Here is a 20,999-nt window from a genome sequence, read left to right on the forward strand (position 1 = left end):
GAGTATTTGACTCTAGTCACAAAAAGAAGTGGATATTTCAGCAATAATAGTTTTCAGAGCCCTCTACTGTTCTCTCTACAGATCCTTCAATCACCCATCCCATTGTGTTTTTCCCTCTTATGGCTTTTCCTACATTTTTCTTTACACTTTTATGTTTTTGTTTTTAATAATGCAGGTACAGTAGTAATAATAACAATAATAAATCAAAAATGTGTACTCTGGGTGAAAAAGAGAGTATATTCAAATATATAAGTCAACATGAGTGCATATCCATAATCACAGTAAACTGTTATAATAATAGAAAAAAATAAGAAAAAAATGAATAAATGTATAATAATATAGTAAACAAAACTATGACTGAATGTGCATCCATTAAGAATCCCCTCCCCAATAGGTCCCTTCGCCCTCAGTAGGACACCCCAGCACATCCACCATCCCCATCAACCTCCCCCCACCCCTCAACCACAAAACACAATAATGATAATAATAATCGAAATTAAGATAAATAAAATATATACCAAGCTATATATACACATACACACACATGTACAGTACATGCACATAAACATATTCACAGGACACTCACTTTATCTCTTATCTCTTTTACTGCATCGGATAGGCAGGTGACATTTCCACCTGGATGACAGCACCTAATCAGCAAGACGGATATGCTCTTCATCTGAGGGAATGCCTGCCCATTCTCAGATGTTAGATAATCCGAGAGGATCACATCATTTACATTCCAGCCCTGGTCAGCTCCAGATTTGACTACTTCAACTCACACCCTGCTGGAATCTCTGCATTCTCAGATTCCCCTCTGTTATTAATCTCTATATTGTAATCAATAAAGTGTTTCAAAATGCTGTACTTTAACATATATGTTCAGATCATTCCTGAGAGAGAAGGGGTGTAATATCTCCAGATGGGCGTGTGGTACCCTTCCTTACCCATGCCATCAAGATGTTACTTCTTGTGGGGTCTTTGTCTTGAAAGTAAGCATGAGAGTATATGCAATGTACAATTACCCTACAGAAAGTATACTGACTAAAAGGCAAAACAGAACTGTCAAATTATATTATAGCTGTGTCATTGTATACTTGCGAATTAGAATCTTATTGGGATAGGAGTCCTGCTAGCTGGACAACTTCCGGTGAAACTGGAGGGTGCGCAATTCAAATAAATATTTACTTACTTTTTGAACATCTTCGTCTGATTTGTCATCCAAACGGTCCCAGCTATAACATGTAGTGTCATTTTGTTAGATAAAATCCTTCTTCATATCCCAAAAAGTCTGTTTAGTTGGCTCCATTGATTTAAGTAATCCACTCGTTCAACAGGGCAGAGAAAGGAATCCGAAAAATATACCCCTAAACTTTCAACAAGTCAAAATATGTTTCTATATACTCCTCAGATACCCTAAAATGTAATCAAAGTATGATATTTCTTATGGAAAGAAGTATGTTCAATAGGAAACCGATTTCAGCAGGTGCGTAATGTCTTCATGAGCGCGCAGACACGAATTTCCAAGACTGTGTCCTTCTGCTAAAACTGATGTTTCTTATTTTTGAAGTTACAAGCCTGAAACCTTGAACATAGACTGCTGACACCCTGTGGAAGCCACGTGAATTGCATCCAGGGAGCTAATTTTCAATATGACCTTTCTCTTGCCTTTCTAAGAGGATGATCTCTCTCTCAAAAAAAAAAATATCTTTGTTTTTTCTTTGTATTTTCTCCTACCACATGTATTGTGTTATATTCTCCTACATTATTTTCAAATTTATACAAACCTCAAAGTGTTTTCTTTCCAATGGTACCAATTATATGCGTATCCTGGTTTCAGGGCCTGAGCTACAGGCAGTTTACTTTGGGCACGTCATTCAGACAGGAAGTGGAGAAAAAAGGGGCCTAGCTCTAATAATTAATTAATTATAATTCAAGAAAAATGTATTTAATGTTTTAAATAGCCCCCCCCCCCTCCCCCTTCTAATTTCTTTCATTTTGTGGCTAGAGTCAAATACTTTCTGTGGTACACACTACTGGTCAACATGAGCTACCAAAATTATGGCCTTGCTGAACCCCCCCCCCCCCCCCCCCCCCCCCCCTTCTAATTTCCTTAATTTTGTGAGTCAAATACTTTCTGTGGAACACATCAGAGTCAAATACTTTCTATAGAACAAACTTCACTTCAGGACAGGCAACCGAAATTAACAATTAATGTATGTGTGTGTGTCATATTAAACATAAAGGAGGGAGTAAGATGTAGGCAAGCAATAAACCTTTCAGAACAACTACTAGTCAAATAAGACATGGGAGAGATGACGAATTTTGGCAAGATATTTTTTTATAGACTAATACACTTCAAACAAATAGCCGAAAACTGCAGACATTACTAGTGCCTCCCCGCGATCAAAATGACATAAAAACTCAAATGAAACGCAGCCTAACGTGATCAAAATTCTCAACTAGCAAGCAAGTCGCAGCAATGAAGAATTGAGTGCGTGCGCGTTCATGCGTAAAGTGGGGGGGATTCTGGCAGGGGGGTGTGCTTTTCGGCACAACATGTGTTGAAAGCATGCAGTTTATTAGGCTACAGATCAAATAAATTATTATGAACTTCACAGGGTGGTGAATTTGCAATGTGATGAGCTTGATGCTCCTTTCCATTAAATATCGATAGTCTTTTTCTGGTGACATCGGTGATTGGCTGCCATTTGACAAATTCAATTTTTGTCCATAATAATCTCATAATGTAGGTTTATGTTTGCGCTCTAGTCTTCAGCGCTGTGGCACACTCCTTATATAACGAAACATGTTTTGAAAGAAAACCATCAGTGGAGTTGAAAATGTGATGGAAACCCATTTAACTTGTATTTTATTTTGTCGGTTTCATGGGAATTTAATCACAAAAGGTATTTTTATGTGCACCACGTCATCGAGCACAGCATTTTATCGGCAACATGTCAATGTGATGGAAACACATCTATGGTGCGAAAATGCTTATTGTTTTTATGCGGATTTTAGAATATTTGCATTAACATCTGTCGCCAATTGGATGGAAACCAAGCTACTGACTCAATTAGATTGGTAAATAAGTCTAGCGGCCAGCTATCTTATAATGATTGAATTATTGACCTGCCCCCTATTGAACATCAGATATCATATTAAAAACGGCCTATCATTTGTCTCCATCCTATGTTTTTTTTTTTATTGCAGGGAATTGGCTGTAGAACTGCTCATTGTTATCTCCTCCCCATGGAAAAAGGAGTAGAATTGCATGAAATTAGTTATAAAATTGCTAAATCTTATTTCCGCCCCATGGCAAAATGTGTAGAATAGCAGCAAACTTGCTGTGAAACTTCCACATTTTCTCTACACGCCCTGGTAAAATGTGTAGAATTGCAGGAAATTAACTCTTAAATGTTTTCTCCACACTGTCAAGAGAGGCCGCTCAAATGTTTTGCACACAAGGTGTGTGGGGGGGTCACTAAAGTAGCCCCATGGAAGTTTTGCCCCACAAATTACACCTTGTTTCCAGTCATCCATGAATAGTTTTCTCTCTCCGCTAGCACTCCAAACACATGGTCCCAGTCTAAGTTTGGTATTACGGCTGGAGAATGCACTACTACTTGGAATAGAATGTGTGTGTGAACTCCTCCATCATAGTGCTGTTTGCCTTGGCAGCATCTTGATGAAAGGAAGGGCAGATGGCTTCAGTGTAATGGCTTCATCTAGCCTCTTTTTAGTATTGGTTTATTATGGCCATGTTAGTATCAGACAGTTTTAGGGTCAGGTTATGTAATTGAACTCACTAGTAGTTAGTTTGACACCTGTTGATCATGTTGTAATTGTAGCATTGTGTAACAGAGCACTTTTAAGTAATCTTTGTATAATTCGAGATGATTTGCAGCTATGGGTGTACACAGCATAGCTTTTGAGATGGTAAACATTGTGTATGAATCCAACACATTCTTCAATTACCTTATACAGTATATGTGTAGAATTACTGTATATTTTGGTAGATGACTTGACAACAGTGGACAGTAGAGGGACAGATTGGTGGACAGACTGGCCCATTCTGCCAGAAGATACACAATGTCTTTAAGGGCAGTTTCTCTTAATATTACAGGTCTTGCAGCTTATACATGCAGAGGATTCACAGTAAATAGAGCGCACATACATTCATGGATGTACAAGCCTTCATTCTAAAAGAGATTCCCACTCTCCAACACTCCCAAAGACCGTGGTCACTCTGGCCTGAGTGAGCCGAGGACCCAGCACTTGAGATAAACATAATCTGCTGCTATTTTCATTCAGCGAATTACACTTTAGAGTTCTCCAGCTTTTCACTGGCCATTAGAACTACACTGGAGGTTATGCAAACCAATTTATTTAACTCTGATGGGCATATACATCATCATCAACTCTAGGGTTATTTCATCATCACCCAAAAGGACAGGGTTGCTCAGCAATAAGGTCTAAATCTTATCCCCAAACAAATCCAGACCATCTGTTCTGAAGACCCCACCCATTATTAATAGGAATGTACACAATCAATGAAAAGGAAAGCCCATAGGTTGTGGAAGTACTGCATGTTGAAAAGTTATCTGAATATTTGTGTTATAGCACCACCTTCAGTCCGTTTTCACCCAAGGTCTGTTATGCCCCAATCTTTGTCCAGATGGGACAAACAGGCTAAATTAAAATTGAGTTCAAGACATTCATCATTAGAACAAATAGCATATGCAGGTAGATAAGAGACGATAAATAATCCCAATAAGTTTATTTTGATCAGTAAGACATTCTGACAGTATCGCTTACAAAGATTTGTATGTGTGCTGCACAACTCCAGTCCTTGAGGTCCAGAGGGTTTTCATCAGTCTGTCAAAGTTAGCAAGTAATGACCTAGACCTAGACTCTTTGATACAAGGTGATTAGCAAGCCAATGAGCTTTAAATGTTACATGTTACAAAGGATTGAAAACTTTCTGGGACCACAGTTATACACCACAGTCTTGCAGGGACATGGTTGAAATAGGATTGGAACATGATTAGAACACAATCAAGACTGGCTAAGGATGAGGAAATTATTAGGACATTACCAAACAACTTAACAGTCCTTTGTTAATTGCTGTAACAGCACTGACCAAAATAATTACATATAAAAACATAAATAAATAGACAGGACATTTCACTCATCTCACAGTTTTTTGTTTTGGGGAGACCAATTATCACATAAGACTGGCATTATTATTCTTACATTCATGCGAACAAGACTTGAACGATCATTAGGAACCGCCTCAAGCCACCTTGTGGACTGCCATCTAAGGGAGGCACTGGAAGAATTCTGAATTGCACAGATTCTTCGGCTTTTAGTGTTCCATCTTGAAGAAGGTAAAAATCTAAAAATATTTTTGAGGCCATCATTCGTTTTGAAAAATATAGTTGTTGAAATAGTTAGAAAAGTCCCCAAGAAATTGCACCGTTGCCAAGTTTTAGTAGATTTTCATATAAAACTCTCCAAGATAGCGTATGGCATTTTGGTTATCAAATAAAACATTTCAGCAACATGATTTGCACTTGGTAGACCTTATTGGACCAGAATTGCAAAAAGTCTAAACTACTTCTTACAGCCATGGTCAAACCGAACAAAATAATTTCAATATAATATTGAAATATTAGCCAGATATGTTGCAGACAAAGCAGCAATTGCAAAGTGTCCCAAGAAAAAAATTGATTATCAAAGTAGTGCTCTACATTTTCAAAAACCTTTTCCAAAATAAAATGATTTAGAAAGCTAAAGTAAGACTAGGGTCACAGTCCTAGCCAGTTGGACTGGGATTTGACTGATATGAGTCCTACAGGTGAAGAGAACAGCTTGGTGACACGATGCAACGCCATCTTTTCTTTCAGAATATCACAACTTCAGGAAATCTCGTGCTCTCCCCCACCCGTCACTTGACCTGGGTCACAGGGTGTCCAGTCTGCTGTACTTCACACCCCGGCTCCAAGAAGAGGATCGCCACGATGACCACGGCAGCTGATAATTCGAAAGGACAATGCCTTTGACGTTCTCCTCAAAGTACTGAAACAGTTGATACCGCCAGACTCTGGACAACAGGTTGCACTGAGATGTCTCTTTCAGCGCCTGAATGACAACAAAACAGAAAATAAATAAATGGAACTTCACAGAATAAATTAGATCAACGTCAGATTTTTTTTTAAATGTAATAAAAGATGTATGTGTTATCCTCCTACCTGCTGGTTGGCCAGGGTGTGGTACCACCAGAAGAGGCGTGTTGTGAGATAGTAGGCCACCAACACATCCACAGTATAGTGGTCATGGGCCAAGAGGATGCAGAAGATGCCCACTGCACTCAGAGTCCAGCAAAACCAGTGGTACCACCAAAACCTCTTAGGGGAGGTTGAGACAGTGAAGGGTTAATGGAACATATTATGGAAGGAAACAAACCATTGGAGAGAATTGGAAGTGCATCCCTGGGGCAGGCAGAGTGGTGATGTACAGTACGTTGTGCCACACCTGTACAGGTAGAGGGTGCCCACAATGAAGAACCGATGGATGATTATTGATCTGGAAACAGAAATACAGGGTAGGAGGGTGAACGTTTAAACGAAATTGGGATCCTTAACTTTAACAAAATTCCCAAGCAGAAAAACAGTTTTTCCCCCACAAAATGTAAATCACAGTGCAGCTGGCTCGCCTGCTCTTTCTCTTTGCTAATGATGCAAGTGTTTTCAGTCTTAGGTCTGTTGTATGTAGAATATCCTAGCCTATTCATTGATGATAGGCCCTGCTTTACTGAAGTTGCAAGACACTGCAAGCCAAAAAATTGCAAAACACAGCATACCATTGTGAAATACAGCTTTTGATAGGCCTAGTGCATGGTTCTCCGTCTGCCTGGTGGCCGAACTGCCTATACTCTACGCCTCCCTCTCCCTCCGCCCCTCGCTATGAAATATGCAGGTGATTGTATGCTCAGAAGTACGGCAACTAATCAGCCTCCTCCTTTCCAAAATTACTGAATCCTAGGAGTCAATTCCTAGCGGAAGATGTGGTTTATTTCTACTAAATGCCTTGTTAAGTCACGGTATTTAACAAACTTTAAAGTACTTTTTTAGGAGAAAGCAGGCAGCTGGAGATTATTTGATTGACAGTTCTGCTCGGCCAGTTATGGACGTTAGTTTCGCTTCAGAAGCACCATCACTTTACAGATAAGTAAAATGCAAGTTCAGTGGTGCTTAGAATCTCTAGGGAAGGTTTTGTGTTGGCATTTAAAAAGTCGTAGTGTCCATTAGACAAACAAACATGCCATTGCAGAGGCTCTTTCAAGGGTATCTAAAGTGGTAGATATAACTTCATTGCCAGGCCCATTGTGAATAGACTTGGAATTTTATGTTTTCTTGTCATTGTTTTAATGGAAAACCAACCCCAAAAATGTCTGTTTAAACGTGAAGCAAAACTGTCAATTTGTCACATCCATAATACAGGGTATTGGTTAGTTAACTTTGGCCACATTCAAGAACATCTATATTATTTGCAGATATTGCATTGCATCAACCAATGGTTGCATTAGTCAAGCATTAGATTGCTATATCATATGATGTGTTGTTTTTTTACCTTTATTTAACCAGGCAAATTCTTATTTTCAATGAAGGCCTAGGAACAGTGGGTTAACTGCCTGTTCAGGGGCAGAACGACAGATCTTGTCAGCTCAGGGGTCAGCTCAGCTCAGGGGTTTGAACTTGCAACCTTCCGGTTACTACACTAACCACTAGGCTACCCTGCCGCTGATCTGTTAAACACATATCCAGGCATTGTGAGATCTGGCAGACGTTTGTAATGCAGTCAGCCTGGAATGCTGCCATTGGATATCCCAGAAAAAGTAGTTCAAGGTACAAAGTCTAAGGTTACAATTCAAACAGGTAAACATTGCTCCACGGTCTACTCTAACAGTCCACTATCATTGTGTCTCACCTGTACTTGAGCAGGGTCCACTGTAGCAGGCACAGCCCTACCAGCAGCATGCCATTGATCCCACAGTACAGAAGGCCCACTCCACCCGGTCAAAAAGGTCAAAGAACTTATCGGAGGTGGTGGGGTGTGCTCCTTGGCCAGCACCCTCTCAAGAAAGTGCCCTTCTCGGTGATGGTAGGCCTATAATTTCCACCAAAAAATTGTAAAAAAAAATTCCTTCACATTTTTGGTCATTGTTGTTCGGAACCCAGTGCCTGCAAGTTCTTGTTAAATTCTCATCAATGCTTCAGAATATTGACCATGTCCAGTCATCAGCATTGGCGCGGTAAGGCGTTGGCGCATATCCAGATTAGAGACCAGAAAGAACATGTTACATTTTTCCTGGCAAAAACAGAGTATTCCTATGATTATTATCCATAAAAAATACAGTTAAGCAAACTACTACTGACTAGTACTTGCCAGAACAATATTCTACCTGTCTATTTCATTGATCATTGTCATATTTCAGATAGGCCTAATTGGGGTGGCTACTGGCTATATGTATAAAGATAAGCAGCTGTTAAATTGCACTGCCAATACTTATTTCCCTCAATAAAATGCAAATCAATTTATAACATTTTTGACATGCGTTTTTCTGGATTTTTTTTTTTTTGTTATTCTGTTGCTCACTGTTCAAATAAACCTACCATTAAAATTACAGACGGATCATTTCTTTGTCAGTGGGCAAACGTACAAAATCAGCAGGGGATCAAATACTTGATTCAAAAGCCCTGTGTACCTGATAGGCAAAGTTTTACCAATTTGAACCATTTCATTTGTCTGAAAAGAAGAACTCGGCCTACGTGGCGGACATGGAGATCTGTGGCTAAATCGAGTGCACCTACTGTGCTGGCCAATCAGATAAGCTCAAATCGCCATGCCTACCTACAGCTTCCATGACTCCGGCCACAGCAAAGTTTGATACTAGCCTCCGTAAGGTTGAATAACTTTTAAAACCATGACCAGAGAGAGACTGTCAAAGAATACAGCAAAGAGCTGCTGTTTTAATGAGTGAGTTCATATTTAAGTTTAATTCAAAAGTATTACAAAATGCGCTTCTCTCCACTTCCACTCGTGATGCAGCTATAATGAATGAGTAGCCAAGTGTATTGAAAGCCTTGTGTTTTTTATTATTATTAGGAGCTAGTCAAGTCTATTTTAATATCGAGGAGTATTTCACTTTCTCTGGTCATAGAATATGTTGGTGTAGCACAGCTGAGCCTCTGGGAACTCTGAAAAAACTAGGTCAAATCACGATGTCAGTGAACATCAGGTCGGAAAGTCGAGCTTTGGAAAGATGTCTGAGTTTCAGAGTTGAGTGACAGTCCCCCCCCCAAAAAAAAAAAAAAAAATTCTGAAAAAAATTTGGATTTCGTTATTTTCCCTAAGTTCCCAGTTCTCTTGAACTCACTGAAGTCGTAGATTTCCCGAGTTCCCAGTTGTTTTAAAGATGGTATTAGTCTCAACGGAGGGAGCGAGACAGCAGCAGAGGGTCAGCCACTCACGGTCCCTGCTCTCTCCTTTCTTTCATCCGGTGAGACTGACCAGAGAGAAAGGACACAGTCTTCCAAACTACCTGCCCTCCAGGACACCTATAGCACCCGATGTCACAGGAATGCAAAAAAGATCAAAGACAACAACCACCCGAGTCACTGCCTGCTCACACCCCCACCACCCAGAAGGTGAGGTCAGTACAGGGGCATCAAAGCTGGGACTGAGAGACAGAAGCTGTTCTTCATTCTCAAGGCCATCAGACTGCTAAACAGCAATCACTAACTCAGAGAGGATACTGCCTACATGGAGACTAATCACTGGCCACTTTAACAAATGGATCACTACTCACTTTAAACAATGCCATTTTAAATAATGGCACTTTAATAATGTTCACATATCTTCCATTACTCATATCATATGTATATACTGTATGTTAAACTAATCTATTGCACCTTGCCTATGCCGTCCGGCCATCGCTCATCCATATATTTCTATGTACATATTCTCATTCACCCCTTTTATATTTGTGTGTATTAGGTAGTTGTTGGAGAATTGTTAGATTACTTGTTAGATATTACTGCACTGTCAGAAGCACAAGCATTTCGCTACACTCACATTAACATCTGCTAACCATGTGTATGTGACAAATAAATGTTTATATGAAACCAAATTGTTATCAGTAAAAACACAAACTAATTGGTAGGTCTAGGGCTGTGGCGGTCATGACATTCCAAATCCCTGCCAGTCTCACAGTAATTGACCGTTAATTAAGAAACATGTTTAGCATCGCCAGGCCTCTACGCATACAAGCCGCTGATGCACACCTTAGGAACATATACATTTAAAATATAGTCTAATAAATCCATTTAATACACACCAAAATAAATCCATTATTTATTTTAGGCAGGTCTAAAGAAACATTATGATCTCAAGAAAATGAACCGAATAGGAGTCGGCCTACTGGACGTTATTTGGCTACGTGCCATGCCATAGGCTATAGGCTAGTGTATTTAGCAGACAATATATGCTTATAAGTCCCATGCCATAATTGTATATGATTTTATATTAAGAAAAATATAATTGAACTTAGTCGATTAAACATGCGCATATGAAGTGAGCGTAAATGTTGAGCGTAAAAGTGATCATTTGAAACAGGGCCTATACACTCGATTTAAAGTCATTAGGCTGATTTAGTTGGGAATTATACAAACCTTAGAATGTCTTAGAAATCAAAACATATATGGGCTTTGTGATGCGGCTATAGGCTACTGATGATTTGAAAAAAGTTGCAAAAAAAGCTTGCGCTCTGTTCCTTGCCTGCACACCTGTTCTCTCATCAAGTGATCATCATTTCACCCATCAGACTATTCTCAATTTAATTGTGTCTTTACTATTATGTTACATTTGTTTCAATTTAGAATGGCTTATTATGAAATGGTACTAACAGGGAAAAATGAATGCACTCGGATAGCGAATGGAGGCCGCTTGCACTCAACTCTGTATGCAATAGGCTCCCAAACCATGTTCCTGCAGCTAACCAGTGTTTAATTTGGGAAACCAAGTGAAATATGTTGAGAAACAGATAGTTTTCACAACTAAACATAGTATTTCATTAAATTGTTGACAGCCCCTTTCTCTGTGCACTTGAGAAAGGAATGAAGGAGAGAGAGGAGATGGAAACGCACAGTGATGAGATATTCTGTAGCTAAAGGTAATGTGCCTATTATACGGAACAAAATGTAAACTCAACATGTTGCATGAGCCGAAATAAAAAATCCCACAAATGTTCCATACTCACAAAAAGCTAATTTCTCTCAAATGTTGTGGACACAATTTTGTGTTAGTGAGCATTTCTCATTTGCCAAGATAATCCATCCACTTGACAGGTGAGGCATATCAAGAAGCTGATTAAACAGCATGATAATTACACAGATGCAACTTGTGCTGGGGACAAAAGGCCACTCTAAAATGTGCAGTTTTGTCACACATCACAATGCCACAGATGTCTCAAGTTTTGAGGGTGCGTGCAATTCAAATCAAATGTATTTATATTGCCCTTCGTACATCAGCTGATATCTCAAAGTGCTGTGCAGAAACCCAGCCTAAAACCCCAAACAGCAAGCAATGCAGGTGTAGAAGCACAGTGGCTAGGAAAAACTCCCTAGAAAGGCCAAAACCTAGGAAGAAACCTAGAGAGGAACCAGGCTATGAGGGGTGGCCAGTCCTCTTCTGGCTATGCCGGGTGGAGATTATAACAGAACATGGCCAAGATGTTCAAATGTTCATAAATGACCAGCATGGTCAAATAATAATAATCACAGTAGTTGTCGAGGATGCAGCACCAGGAGTAAATGTCAGTTGGCTTTTCATAGCCGATCATTAAGAGTATCTCTACCACTCCTGCTGTCTCTAGAGAGCTGAAAACAGCACGTCTGGGACAGTGGTCCAGTGGTCCGGTGAACAGGTCAGGATTCCATAGCCGCAGGCAGAACAGTTAAAATTGGAGCAGCAGCACGGCCAAGTGGACTGGGAACAGCCAGGAGTCATCATGCCAGGTAGTCCTGAGGCATGGTCCTAGGGCTCAGGTCCTCCGAGAGAGAGAAAGAAAGAGAGAATTAGAGAGAGCATACTTAAATTTACACAGGACACTGGATAAGACAGGAGAATTACACTAGATATAACAAACTGACCCTAGCCTCCCGACGCATAAACTACTGCATCAGAAATAATGGAGGCTGAGACAGGAGAGGTCAGGAGACACTGTGGCCCCATCCGATGATACCCCCGGACAGGGCCAAACAGGAAGGATATAACCCCACCCACTTTGCCAAAGCACAGCCCTCACACCACTAGAGGGATATCTTCAACCACCAACTTACTAGCCTGAGACAAGGCCGAGTATAGCCCACAAAGATCTCCGCCACGGCACAACCCAAGGGGGGGCGCCAACCCAGACAGGAAGATCACATCAGTGACTCAACCCACTCAAGTGACGCACCCCTCCCAGGGACGGCATGAAAGAGCACCAGTAAGCCAGTGACTAAGACCCTGTAATAGGGTTAGAGGAGAGAATCCCAGTGGAAAGCGGGGAACAGGCCAGGCAGAGACAGCAAGGGCGGTTCGTTGCTCCAGAGCCTTTCCGTTCACCTTCACACTCCTGGGCCAGACTACACTCAATCATATGACCCACTGAAGAGATGAGTCTTCAGTAAAGGCTTAAAGGTTGAGACCGAGTCTGTGTCTCTCACATGGGTAGGCAGACCATTCCATAAAAATGGAGCTCTATTGGAGAAAGCCCTGCCTCCAGCTGTTTGCTTAGAAATTCTAGGGACAATTAGGAGGCCTGCGTCTTCTGACTGTAGCGTACGTGTAGGTATGTACGGCAGGACCAAATCAGAGAGATAGGTAGGAGCAAGCCCATGTAATGCTTTGTAGGTTAGCAGTAAAACCTTGAAATCAGCCCTTGCCTTAACAGGAAGCTAGTGTAGGGAGGCTAGCACTGGAGTAATATGATCAAAGTTTTTGGTTCTAGTCAGGATTCTAGCAGCCGTATTTTGCACTAACTGAAGTTTATTTAGTGCTTTATCCAGATAGCCGGAAAGTAGAGCATTGCAGTAGTCTAACCTAGAAGAACGAAAAGCAATGCTTCATTTTTCTGCATCCATTGTCGACCGAAAGTTTATGTTTTTTGCAATGTGACGTAGATGGAAAAAAGCTTTCCTTGAAACAGTCTTGATATGTTAGTCAAAAGAGAGATCAGGGTCCAGAGTAACGCCGAGGTACATCACAGTTTTATTTGAGATGACTGTACAACCATTAAGATTAATTGTCAGATTCAACATAAGATCTCTTTGTTTCTTGGGACCTAGAACAAGCATCTCTGTTTTGTCCGAGTTTAAAAGTAGAAAGTTTGCAGCCATCCACTTCCTTATGTCTGAAACACATGCTTCTAGCAAGGGCCATTTTGGGGCTTCACCATGTTTCATTGAAATGTACAGCTATGTGTCATCCGCATAGCAGTGAAAGTTAACATTATGTTTTCGAATGACATCCCCAAGAGGTAAAATATATAGTGAAAACAATAGTGGTCCTAAAACGGAACCTTGAGGAACACCGACATTTACAGTTGATTTGTCAGAGGACAAACCATTCACAGAGACAAACTGATATCTTTCCGACAGATAATATCTAAACCAGGACAGAACTTGTCCGTGTAGACCATTTTGGGTTTCCAACCTCTCCAAAAGAATGTGGTGATCGATGGTATCAAAAGCAGCACTAAGGTCTAGGAGCACGAGGACAGATGCAGAGCCTCGGTCTGATGACATTAAAAGGTAATTTACCACCTTCACAAGTGCAGTCTCAGTGCTACGATGGGGTCTAAAACCAGACTGAAGCATTTCGTATACATTGTTTGTCTTCAGGAACGCATTGAGTTGCTGCTCAACAACTTTTTCTAAAATGGAAGATTCGATATAGGCTGATAGTTTTTTTTTATTTTCTGGGTCAAGGTTTGGCTTTTTCAAGAGATGCTTTATTACTGCCACTTTTAGTGAGTTTGGTACACATCCGGTGTACCATTAAGAGCAGTTTATTATGTTCAACATAGGAGGGCCAAGCACAGGAAGCAGCTCTTTCAGTAGTTTAGTTGGAATAGGGTCCAGTATGCAGCTTGAAGGTTTAGAGGCCATGATTATTTTCATCATTGTGTCAAGAGATATAGTACAAAAACACTTGAGTGTCTCTCTTGACCCCAATCTCAGGACAATTGAGCTTTGAAGGAATACGCAGATTTAAAGAGGAGTCCGTAATTTGCTTTCTAATAATCATGATCTTTTCCTCAAAGAAGTTGAATTTATTACTGCTGAAGTGAAAGCCCTCCTCACTTGGGGAATGCTGCTTTTAAGTTAGCTTTGCAACATTATCAAAAAGACATTTCGGATTGTTCTTATTTTCCTCAATTAAGTTGGAAAAATAGGATGATCGAGCAGCAGTGAGGGCTCTTCGATACTGCACGGTACTGTCTTTCCAAGCTAGTCGGAAGACTTCCAGTTTGGTGTGGCGCCATTTCCGTTCCAATTTTCTGGAAGCTTGCTTCAGAGTTCGGGTATTTTCTGTATACCAGGGAGCTAGTTTCTTATGACAAATGTTTTTGTTTTTAGGGGTGCAACTGCATCTAGGGTGTTGCGCAAGGTTAAATTGAGTTCCTCAGTTAGGTGGTTAACTGATTTTTGTCCTCTGACGTCCTTGGGTAGGGAGAGGGAGTCTGGAAGGACATCAATGAATCTTTGTGTTGTCTGTGAATTTATAGCACGACTTTTGATGCATGCAATTGGCATGCTGAACGCAGGAATGTCCCCCAGAGCTGTGGCCAGAATGCAATGTTCATTTTTCTACCATAAGCCGTCTCGAACATCATTTTAGAGAAGTTGTCAGTATGTCCAACCGGCCTCACAACCACAGACCACGTATAACCATGCCAGCCCAGGATCTCCACATCCGGCTTAATCATCTACGGGATCGTCTAAGACCAGCTATCCGGAGAACTGGTGAAATTGAGAACTATTTCTGTCTGTAAAAAAGCCCCTTTGAGGGGAAAAACTGATTCTGATTGTCTGGGCCTGGCTTCCCAGTGGGTTAGGCCTGGCTCCCAAGTGGATGGGCCTATGCCCTTCCAGGCCCACCCATGGCTGCGCCCCTGCCCAGTCATGTGAAATCCAGAGATTAGGGCCTAATTTATGTATTACAATTGACTGGTTTCCTTATATGAACTGTACCTCATTAAATAATTGAAATTGCTACATGTTTCGCTTATTTTTTTGATCAGCATATATGTACAGTTGAAGTCTGAAGTTTACATACACTTAGGTTGGAGTCACCACTACACACATTTCTTCTTAACAAACTATAGTTTTGGCAAGTCAGTAAGGACATCTACTTTGTGCATGACACAAGTAATTTTTCCAACAATTAATTACAGACAGATTATTTCACTTATAATTCACTGTATCACAATTCCAGTGGGTCAGAAGTTTACATACGGTGCCTTTAAACAGCTTGGAAAATTCCAGAAAATTATGTCATGGCTTTAGAAGCTTCTGATAGGCTAATTGACATAATTTGAGTCAATTGGAGGTGTACCTGTGGATGTATTTCAAGGCCTACCTTCAAACTCAGTGCCTCTTTGCTTGACATCATGGGAAAATCTAAAAGAAATCAGCCAAGACCTCAGAAAAATAATTGTAGACCTCCACAAGTCTGGTTCATCCTTGGGAGCAATTTCCAAATGCCTGCGGGTAGCACCTTCATCTGTACAAACAATAGTACGCAAGTATGAACACCATGGGACCACGCAGCCGTCATACCACTCAGGAAGGAGATGCGCTCTGTTTCCTAGAGATGAACATGCTTTGGTGCGAAAAGTGCAAATCAACCCCAGAACAACAGAAAAGGACCTTGTGAAGATGCTGGAGGAAGCGGATACAAAAGTATCTGTATCCACAGTGAAATGAGTCCTATATCGACATAACCTGAAAGGCAGCTCAGCAAGGAAGAAGCCACTGCTCCAAAACCGCCATAAAAAAGTCAGACTACGGTTTGTAACTGCACATGGGGACAAAGATCGTACTTTGTGGAAAAATGTCCTCTGGTCTGATGAAACAAAAATAGAACTGCTTGGTCATAATGACCATCATTATGTTTGGAGGAAAACGGGGGTGGCTTGCAAGCCGAAGAATACCATCCCAACTATGAAGCACGGGGGTGGCAGCATCATGTTGTGGGGGTGCTTTGCTGCAGGAGGGACTGATGCACTTCACAGAATAGATGGCATAATGAGCAAGGAAAATTATGTCAATATATTGAAGCAACATCTCAAGACATCAGTCGGGAAGTTAAAGCTTGGTGGCAAATGGGTCTTCCAAATGGACATTGACCCCAAGCATACTTCCAAAGTTGTGGCAAAATGGCTTAAGGACAACAAAGTCAAGGTATTGGAGTGGCCATCACAAAGCCCTGACCTCAATCCTATAGAGAATTTGTGGGCAGAACTGGAAAAGCGTGTGCAAGCAAGGAGGCCTACAAACCTGACTCAGTTACACCCGCCCTGTCAGGAGGAATGGGCCAAAATTCACCCAACTTATTGTGGGAAGCTTGTGGAAGGCTACCTGAAACGTTTGACCCAATTTAAACAATTTAAAGGCACTGCTTCCAAATACTAATTGAGTGGATGTAAACTTCTGACCCACTGGGAATGTGATGAAAAAAATAAAAGCTGAAATAAATCATTCTCTCTACTATTATTCTGACATTTCATATTCTTAAAATGAAGTGTTGATCCTAACTAACCTAAGACAGATTGTTACTATGATTTAATGTCAGGAATTGTGAAAAACTGAGTTTAAATGTATTTGGCGTATGTAATCTTCCGACTTCAAATGTATACACACAGTGCATTTGGAAAGTATTTAGACCCCTGAATTCTTCCACATTTACATTACAGTCTTATTTTAAAAGTGATTAAATTCATTGTTGAATTTTTTCCAAATGTATTAAAAACAAAAAACCTGTAATATCACATTTACATAAGTATTCAGACCCTCTACTCAGTATTTTACTGAATCCCCTTTGGCAGCAATTACAGCCTTGAGTCTTCTTAGGTATGTGGCACACCTGTGTTTCGGGAGTTTCTCCCATTCTTCTCTGCAGATCCTCTCAAGCTCTGTCAGGTTGAATGGGATCTATCCAGAGATGTTCGATTGGGTTCAAATTTAGTCTCTGGCTGGGCCACTCAAGGACATTCATTATCCCATCTCCACAGAGGAACTCTGGAGCTCTGTCAGAGTGACCATTGGGTTCTTGGTCACCTCCCTGACCAAGGCCCTTCTCCCGCCGGGAGAAGTTTGGCCGGGCAGCCAACTCTAGGAATAGTCTTGGTGGTTCCCAACTTCTTCCATTTAAGAATGATGGAGGCCACTGTGTTCTTTGGGACCTTCAATGCTGCAGATTGATCAAAAAAATATATAATTTAATACATTTTAGAATAAGGCTATAACAAAACAAAATGTGGAAAAAGTCAGGGGGTCTACTTTCCAAATACATTGTATGGGTAATACAGGAAGGCACAATTTTACATTCCAATATTTACAAGTTCTGGGGATGGGGGATTGGGGGGGAAGTGTTTTAATTGTGCAGTATTTAGCAATCATAATAAGAGAAAGCAGTTGTGAAGTGTGTAGCATGAATGTAGTGTGTGTGTGTGTGTGTGTGTGTGTGTGTGTGTGTGTGTGTGTGTGTGTGTGTGTGTGTGTGTGTGTGTGTGTGTGTGTGTGTGTGTGTGTGTGTGTGTGTGTGTGTGTGTGTGTGCGTGCGTGCGTGCGTGCGTGCGTGCATGAATGTGTGCTAAGTTGGTTTTTCCAGTGCAGGTGGTCAGACCAGTTCAAGTGTTCAGCAGTCTGATGGCTTGTAGATATAATCTGTATCTGAGAGTGTTGGCATCAGACTTCATGCTCCGATACTGTCTGTCCGATGTTAACTTGGTGTCAGGGGGCAGTATTTTCACGTCCGGATGAAATGCATGCCCAAATTCAACTGCCTGCTACTCATCCCTAGAAGATAAGATATGCATATTATTAGTAAACACTCTGAAGTTTCTAAAACGTTTTGAATCATGTTTGTGAGTATAACAGAACTTATGTAGCAGGCGAAACCCTGAGGAAAAACCATTCAGATTTTCTTTTTTAGGTCACTCTCTTTTCAATGGATTTTCATTGGGAATCCAGATTTCGAAGGGACCTTCTTGCAGTTCCTACCGCTTCCACTGGATGTCACCAGTCTTTAGAAATTGGTTGAGGTTTTTCCTTTGTGTAATGAAGAAGTAGCCTTGTTCAAAACTAGGGTCACTTCAAGTGTATTATTTGTTAGATGCGCGTGACCAGAAAGGTATCATCAGTTTGTTTTCTTCCTGTATTGAACACAGATCATCCCGTCTTCAATTTTATTGATTATTTACTTTAAATACCCAAAGTTGAATTAGAAAAGTAGTTTGAAATGTTTTGGTAAAGTTTTCAAGTAACTTTATTTGATTATTTATTTTAAATACCCAAAGTTGAATTAGAAAAGTAGTTTGAAATGTTTTGGTAAAGTTTTCAAGTAACTTTTAAGATATTTCGTAGTCACGTTGCGCAAGTTGGAACCAGTGTTTTTCTGGATCAAACGCGCTAAATAAATTGACATTTTGGATATATATCGACGGAGTTAATCGAATAAAAGGACCATTTGTGATGTTTATGGGACATATTGGAGTGCCAACAGAAGAAGCTCATCAAAGGTAAGGCATGATTTACATTTTTATTTCTGCGTTTTGTGTCGCGTTTGCAGGGTTGAAATATGGTTTCTCTCTTTGTTTACGGAGGTGCTACTCTCAGATAATAGCATTGTTTGTTTTTGCCGAAAAGCCTTTTTGAAATCTGTCACGTTGGCTGGATTTACAACACGTGTAGGTTTAATTTGGTATCTTACATGTGTGATTTCATGAAAGTTTGATTTTTATAGTAATTTATTTGAATTTGGTGCTCTGCATTTGGTGCTCTAGCGTCCCACATATCCCAGAGAGGTTTTTAAGGGAGTGAACAGCTCGTGACTGGAGTGTGTGGAGTCCTTGATGATGCTGCAGGACTTCCTCAGCTACCGTTTCAAGAAGATATCCTAGATGGGTGGGAAAACGTCCCCATTGATGTACTGGGCCTTTTTCACCACATGCTAGAGGGCCATGCCGCTGTGGATGGAGCAATTCCCATACCAGGCTGATGCAACCGGTCAAGACGCCCTCAATGGTGCAGCGGTAGTATTTGGAAAGGACCCGGGGTGGCATGTCAAATTTCTTGGGGTGAATTTTCATTTTTATTTTTAAGGACTGAGAAGCTCAGTTCTGGTGACTTTTCAAAAGGACATTCTACTCCAAAATGAATGAAAATATAATTTCTACCTCCAAAAATGACCCCAAAATTGGTACAATTATTTATACATATTGGACCATATATAGCCTATCCATAGGCTGGCCATGGTCCACATTGCCAGGTATGCTATTATCAATAAGCATCATCACCTGTAGGCCAACTGTTGCATCATAGTTGCTTTAAATAAATAGGGGTGAGGTTGCCTCTGGGAGACGAGAAGCAAGTACAGGGAGTGAATGTTTAATAAATAACCGACATGAAACAAAACAAGGACAGCATCTGCACAGGGGGAACAAAATCAACATTAACACTGACACAGGGATGAAACTGAGGAATAGACATATATAGGGGAGGCAATCAATAAGTGATGGAGTCCAGGTGAGTCCGATGAATCGCTGATGCTCATAACGATGGTGACAGGTGTGTGTAACGATGGGCCACCTGGCACCCTCAAGAGCCAGGGAAGGGGAGTACCCCTCCTCTAGGGGAACCACCCCTGACGTCCCAGCCCGACGAGCTGGCTGAGTCGTGGGAGCCCGACGAGACGGCTGAGGTATGACTTGGGATCGGAGCCTGTCGAGCCAACCGAGGCAAGAAAACCTCTTGATCCAGTTAAGGCATGGAAGCCTGTCGAGCCAGCTGAGGCATCCCCAGTTCGTTCGGCAGAGGGACCCGGATCTGACGTCACCAACAAAAAACTCCCTGATGCCTCCAATATTGTGATGTCAGCATTCTGTGAGGACAGACGCTGGGAGAAGAGAAGCAAGTACAGGGAGTGAATATTTAATAAATAACTGACCTGAAACAAAACAAGGACAGCGTCTGGACGGGGAACATAAACGACATTAATGCTGACTCAGGGTTGAAACTGAGGAATATACAGATACTGTATAGGGGAGGCAATCAATAAGTGATGGAGTCCAGACGAGTCCAATGAAGCACTGATGCGCGTAACGATGGTGACAGGTGTGCGTAATGTTGGGCCGGAGCAGGAGCAAGTGTGACAGCGTATCTGCATTTACACTATTGTGTTAATCATTAGCTAGAGTCCAAATGTAATATTTTAACTAGTTAGCATCCTATTGATGAAATATACAGTACCAGTCAAAAGTTTGGACACACTTACTCATTCAAGGGTTGTTCTTTATTTTTGCTATTTTCTACATTGTAGAATAATAGCAAAGACATCAAAACTATGAAATAACACATATACAATAATGTGGTAACCAAAAGATGTTTTAAACAAATCAAAATACATTTTAAATTGTAGATTATTCAAAGTAGCCACCCTTTGCCTTGACAGCTTTGCAAACTCTTGGCATTCTCTCAACCAGTTTCATGAGGTAGTCAACTGGAATGCATTTAAATTAACAGGCAAATCCAGGGTGGCCCTAAAGCTTAATCGCAACAGTAGAGGATAGACAAGCATGATCCACTGAGAAACCTTTGACTGGACATAATGTCAGTTTTTTTGGTACTGCAGGCCCATTCTATAAGATGATTTCCAGTTCGCATTAT

At 40.9% G+C, this 20,999-nt stretch overlaps 1 pseudogene; it reads right to left on the reverse strand.

Annotated features, from left to right (window-relative positions):
• Positions 1 to 5,878: 5,878 nt before the first annotated feature.
• On the reverse strand, positions 5,879 to 19,396 carry LOC110503092 (annotated as a pseudogene).
• Positions 19,397 to 20,999: the final 1,603 nt, after the last annotated feature.

Source organism: Oncorhynchus mykiss, chromosome 23 (genome assembly GCF_013265735.2).
Source record: "Oncorhynchus mykiss isolate Arlee chromosome 23, USDA_OmykA_1.1, whole genome shotgun sequence".
NCBI lineage: Eukaryota > Metazoa > Chordata > Actinopteri > Salmoniformes > Salmonidae > Oncorhynchus > Oncorhynchus mykiss.